Raw genomic sequence first — 6,000 nt, forward strand, 5'->3', positions numbered from 1 at the left:
AGCGTGCGCCGTGGCAAACTGTTTTTTATTTTTGTGTACATGACAAATGCGCATGCTCCGTTGGGTACGCATGCGCATCCACAGAGACTTGGACAAAAACAAAACACCTTATTTGCAAGGGGACATGGGCGGGCGCCGGATGCCACCGGAAACGCGATCAGACGCCTGCCCTTGCCCCGCAGTTTCCGGAAACTAGTACCTCCCAGGTACTAGTTTTTTGCCACGCAGTTTCGGCTGGAAGCCTCGGTTGAGCCACGGGAGTGCTACGCTTCCCAGATGTGCTGGTGAGATCGCGCCCGGAAACTCCGGCTGTTTTCCGTCTCACTTGTGTGGCTTCTGTTACGTGTGACCGCAGCCATTGATCCTCTGAATGTATCCATTAGAAAAACCAAATCAACCCTTCTTAAAATCTGAAGGTTAAAAAAAAAGTATTAATGGGTTATCAAATTTAATGTAGAATAATACACTCAGATAGACAATCCATTAAATAATATGCATTACGCTATATAACTAAAAATATAACTTAAAACATTTCAGTAAACCAAAGCTACATAATGTCACAGTGGGTTGTAATACTCTAGTTATTCCAGCAGTGGGCGCCCCTGTCAAGTATAAATGTTCTTCCCGTTTCTCAGGATTTTCTCAAGGTTTCTGGACATCTAACATTTATCAATGAACTGTCACCACGGCCACCTCCCTGTACTGTGGCTACTCCAGCAACGCCTTCCTTTCACAGCTAGCTGTTTAAGAACACATATATTGTATTTTAAAACTAAGGAAGGAAGGAAGGAATTGCTTGGAAGGAAGCAATTGAAAACAGTGGAGTTGCACTGAGTATTGCATTGGACACTGTAGATAGATTCAGGTGGGGTAGCCATGTTGGTCTGAAGTCTTTAAGACCAACAAAGGTTTATTCAAGGTATGAGCTTTCACGTGCATGCACACTTCTTCAGAGACAATGAAATGGAAGTTACCAGTCCATACATATAGGCAGAGGGGACGGGGGAGATACTCTATGCAGCCAATCATCCCACTTCAAAGACGAAGATGCTGTAAGGTCGCCTCCATCCTTGAGAGGAGACAGATGGAGCGTAATGGCAGGGTCTCAGTTAATTACTCTCAGCATTCCACAGTTAAGGATACATCTGCCCATCCGTCTCCAATGTTGGCATATTTGTTTATTCACTATGTCTCCCCCCCCCCCCGGAATTTAACCCAAACAAATGGTAACCATATAAACTAAGCTTGATATTCCTGTTTGGTGGGCCTTGAATCTGTTAAAGATCTTCATTATATTGTATACTAATTTACAGCTCACCCTCTACTTATATGTATGGACTGGTAATTTCCGTTTCATTGTATCTGAAGATTACCTCATCACCCCCTGTTCTCCTTCCATCACGCGGACCGCTGGTTCCTGTGAGAACCACCCTGACCCTGCTCTGTGGGGAAGGCGGGGCATAAATTTGATAATAAAAATAAATAAAAATAAATAATCACTCCACTTCCATCTCTGGCCTTGAAGATGAGAAGAACTGTGCAAGCCAAGAGACCAATTAGTAACACCTGCAAGATGGAGCCAGCCTGTTGCTGTTTACATTAACACTTGAGGGGGGAGGCCAGGGGCACTTTGCCTCACAGCGTTCTTAAAAGCTTCCCCCCCCCCGAAGCAAGTTTTTCAGCATTTCAAAGATTTTCAAATGATAGCTTAGTCTTCATTGCAATTCATAAGCAAAGATTTTCTTAGAATTTCAACAGGAGCCAGAGAGTTCAAGGAAGGAGATGAAAGAGGCTGAATGAAAAGTGCCAGTGTGGCAGCAATTATCGGCATGCTGCTGTTCAGTATCTCCCCCCCCCCCCCAAAAAAAAGGGAATGGATTTGTAAAGTTTGGGGACTGCCGACCTCAATGACATTTGTCATGATCCATGAAGCAAGCAAAAGAACAAAATTATCATTATTTTCTTTTCACAAACCCATGCGTTTCCAACAGAATTGATTCATTGGCATGATGATGAGTCACTTGCATCTGTTGTGCTGCTCAAAATGGAATCACCTTTAAATATTCAAGAGAGACACTTTCTGGATTTGTTGGAGGTTCGAAAAGCATCGCTCTGTCAGGACGTGGCGACGCAATCAAGCTTAAGCAATTACTCGGTGATGAGTAAGCATTCTGACCTTGAGATAAGTGAAATTTCACCAATTTATACCAAGGAGATTGTTCCTTCACCTGATATAAAGCAAAATGGAAACCACTTATGTATAGAGCATATTTGTCTGCTGTTACATGAAAAGGCAATGGGGATAACACTGTAGGATCTATGCCAAATCCGTCTGCATTCACTCTGTTGTAGACAATCAAACAATAAGCCAGATTTATAACTGAGTTTGTACTGGTCTTTGCAAAAATTAAAAACAAAACAAAATGTGGGGTGTAGATGAAATTACTTAAAGAAGCTCGGCTGTTACATGTCCCTTTGAAAGATAATACTCACAGATGTCAGTTATACATAATCACCAGGAACTGTACCCAACAGCGCCATCACTGGAAGAATGCATGCATTGCAGTGACAGGATTCCAAATACAGTCTGAGTAAGGCGAGGAAAGATTGGTGCAATGCATCCAGCATGAAACATCTATAAAAATCAATGTAAATGTATACTCATGGGCAGCCATTAGTGGTCCCAAATGAGGTATACAGGGTCCTCATTACATGTTACATAATCCTTGTGTCTGTCTTATCCATTGTAACTGTGTGACCGCTCCTGGCCCTGCATCTGGCCTTGTGTTTATAAGAACTTGAGTAATGACTGATCAAATGTAAGCATGTTTTGTCTGCAGCAGAATGTTAGTCAGTCAATGGTGCCAGCATTTTAACTACCATCTAATTACCAGTACCCTGGTAGCCCAATCTCATCAGATCTCGGAAATTAGACAGGTTTGGCCCTGGTCAGCATTTGGATGGGAGACCACCAAGGACCACCCGGTCACTATGCAGAGGCAGGCAATGGTGAACTACTTCTGAACATCACTTGCCTTGAAAATCCTACAGGATCGCCATACGTTGGCTGGTTCTTGACAGCAAAAAACAAAAAAAGAATCAGCAGTTTGTATGGTAACTACAAACATTGAAGGGACCTGTTACTGTGTAGTTTAATCCTCCTGACAGTGTTTGCTTGCCAGAGGTTTTACTCTTTTGGAGTCATAATTTTTCATTAAAAGAATGGTATTTAAAATTTTAAAGTATCTGTATGTAATATCTACATATCTCTACATTTGCTGCTAAAAACCTGCCTTGCTTGATGTATTACTCTTTTGATTTATCACTAGTCAGTCAGGCATTTATTACGGCAACAAGCCATAGAACACACATGCTGATTTATCACTATTTTGGTTACAGTTTGGGAAGCAATTTCCTTATAGAGAGCCAGACAAGATGGTGACCGGAACGGAGCCCTAAGAACGAGCTCTGTCCATGTATCTGTTTACTCTACATATTCCTGCTAGTACACTGTGTAATACTCATCCTCGAAGATCTGGGGGTTGTTGGAGTTCTTTGGAGTTTGGGGGAGCCATGTGGATGGCAGACATTAGTGTGAGGACCGGGGGAGAGCGAGGCTGAGTACTGCCCCATGAAGCCACAACGTTTCCTACTTGGCAGCAGCAGAAACGCTCCCTACCTTGGCTGCAGTACCTTGATCTTCTCGCTGGATCTCCGTGCTTCATTGCTGGACCACCAACTCCAGCTTTAGCTGCAGTATTTTTGTCTCTGCAGTGGCATCCTGGGTTTGCTTCCCCTGCGGAGCAGCCTACAGGGGTATTAGCCCTGATCTTGGAGTGACTCCAACTCACAGGCAGAGGTTGACCAGTTCTGGGATGCTAACCGTGTGCTATGGTGCTGCTCCTGGGCCTCCTTCTGGGCCTGCCTTCTCTGGCATTCCAAGGGCTCTGGCAACCCCAGCAGTGAGGCTGACAGCTGTGGAGCCCCTGCTATTTAGTCTCAACTGTCTTTTCTTTTCGGAGGTGGGCGCAGGGGAGAACCCCAATGTGCCCTACATGTCCTGTCCTGCTCCGGTGCCTGCAGTTGGTTTTGGCTGGCCCATGGACTCTGGGCGAGGTTTGTGTGGACGGGCTTGCTTCTGGAGACGAGGACTGCCCTGACCAAGGGACTGGGGAGGTACTTGGATTCTATGTGGGGAGGGCACTCCTGGACTTCATCCCTCCCAATTGATCAAGCTAGAGACCTTGCTGGGAGCCTCCTTTCATGCAGGGGGAGACAAGGGGGGTTTCAATCTTTCAGTCTTGCTGCTAGCACCAGGTGGTACTATCCCTATGCCCTTGCTCGTACTTGGATTGAATTGCTGAGGTGTCCTTACCCTGAACAGATATTTAAGCTCTGCCCTTGACTGGAAGTATACAACCATATTAGAGAAATTGTTGTTGCTAAATTGATTAAACTGATTAGAGGGTTGAATTATTTAACTGATTGGGTAAGATTTGTATTACTATTAATTCATTTGAAGTTCAGTTGGTGGGGGTGGATTGCTAGAGGGAGGGAGGGAGAGGTTGGTATATTAATTTGTATTTGTCCCCTAGCCTAATTATAATGTATTTTACCACTATTGGAGTCTACCAGTAATCAAGTCAATTGTGCAAACAGCCGAAGGTCGATTTGGCAGTGGCTGCTACCTGGGCCTCCATAGTTGTTCCCCTAGCGTCACCCTTTGTCCCCAACCTTGGAGGAAGGAGGCAAGCCACTACAAGGCTAGCCCCTGGATACCAACGTTGGCGAGGCGGTGGATCAATAGCTGATGGTCGACCGTGTTGAACGCTGCCAACAGGTCTAACATCAGCACCGCCAATCCGCCTCGATCCAGGTCATCCATGAGGGCAGCTAGTGCTGTCTCCATCCCATGGCCTGAGCGAAAGCCAGACTGGGAGGAATCTAAGATGGAAGTGCCATCCAAAAAGCCCTGTAGCTGAACCGCCACTGCCCTCTCTATCATCTTGCCCAAATAGGGCAAGTTAGAGACCAGCCGGTAGTTGGCTCATTTGGCCGGGTCTAAAGATGGCTTTTTCAGGAGGGGGTGGACCACTGCTTCCTCAAGTGCCTCGGGGAACAGTCCCTCCAAGAGGGACTTGTTGATGATCTCCTGCAAGGCACCTCGAAACCCCTCGCGGCCAGCTTTAATTAAGGGAGCAAGTGGTAGGGTTGACTGGAGCAATTTGTCGACCTCCTCTAGGCTGATCAGGCCAAAATGATCCAGAACGTGACCATAAGACCAATCAACATGCAGTTAGACAGATTTTAACATACTTGTCCATGATGATGTCACAGGCTCCAACATGCTTGTCTGTGGTAATATCACAGTTGCACAAGACAATATTGGCTATTTGCCCACAATAAATGCTCCTACAACAGAAATGTCATCTATCTAGGCAGTCCTAAACCAGTCTATCAACATCATGCAGTCTCTACAATTGTGTAAGACTGGATGTGTTTGATCAGGCACTTTGTGCAAAAGCTATAGAGATCATATGGAAGCATACAGGGGGGGAAATTAAGCTTACTATCATAATTAGAATAGGTGTATTTCACACTGTAAGTACCTTTTTTTTTTGGCCATCATCAGTAACTGGTCTGAAGATGCAAAACTGTGGGATTTGGGCATTGAGTGAGGTACAATTGCAGAAAGTTCAGTAGGTGGAGTAATAGATGGTTACAAATGTAAGCATGCAAGGAAAAGAGATGCTAGGTGCCCGCTTTACTATACTACAAAGCCCGTATGCATTCAGCCTTAAACAGGGGGATCTATACAAACATACTTCTACATTACAAACAATAGAAGGACGCCACAATAAAAATTATTCTGTGTGTGTATAAGCACACCCAAGTCGCTTACAACTTATAGTGACCCCATGAATTAATGTCCTTGTCTTGCAAACTGAGGGTCGTAGGTGGCTTCCTTGACTAAGGCAATCCATCTCATGTTGGGTCATT

The sequence above is a fragment of the Gekko japonicus genome, unplaced genomic scaffold (assembly GCF_001447785.1).
Source record: "Gekko japonicus isolate JY-2015 unplaced genomic scaffold, Gekko_japonicus_V1.1 scaffold2926, whole genome shotgun sequence".
Taxonomy (NCBI): Eukaryota; Metazoa; Chordata; class Lepidosauria; order Squamata; family Gekkonidae; genus Gekko; species Gekko japonicus.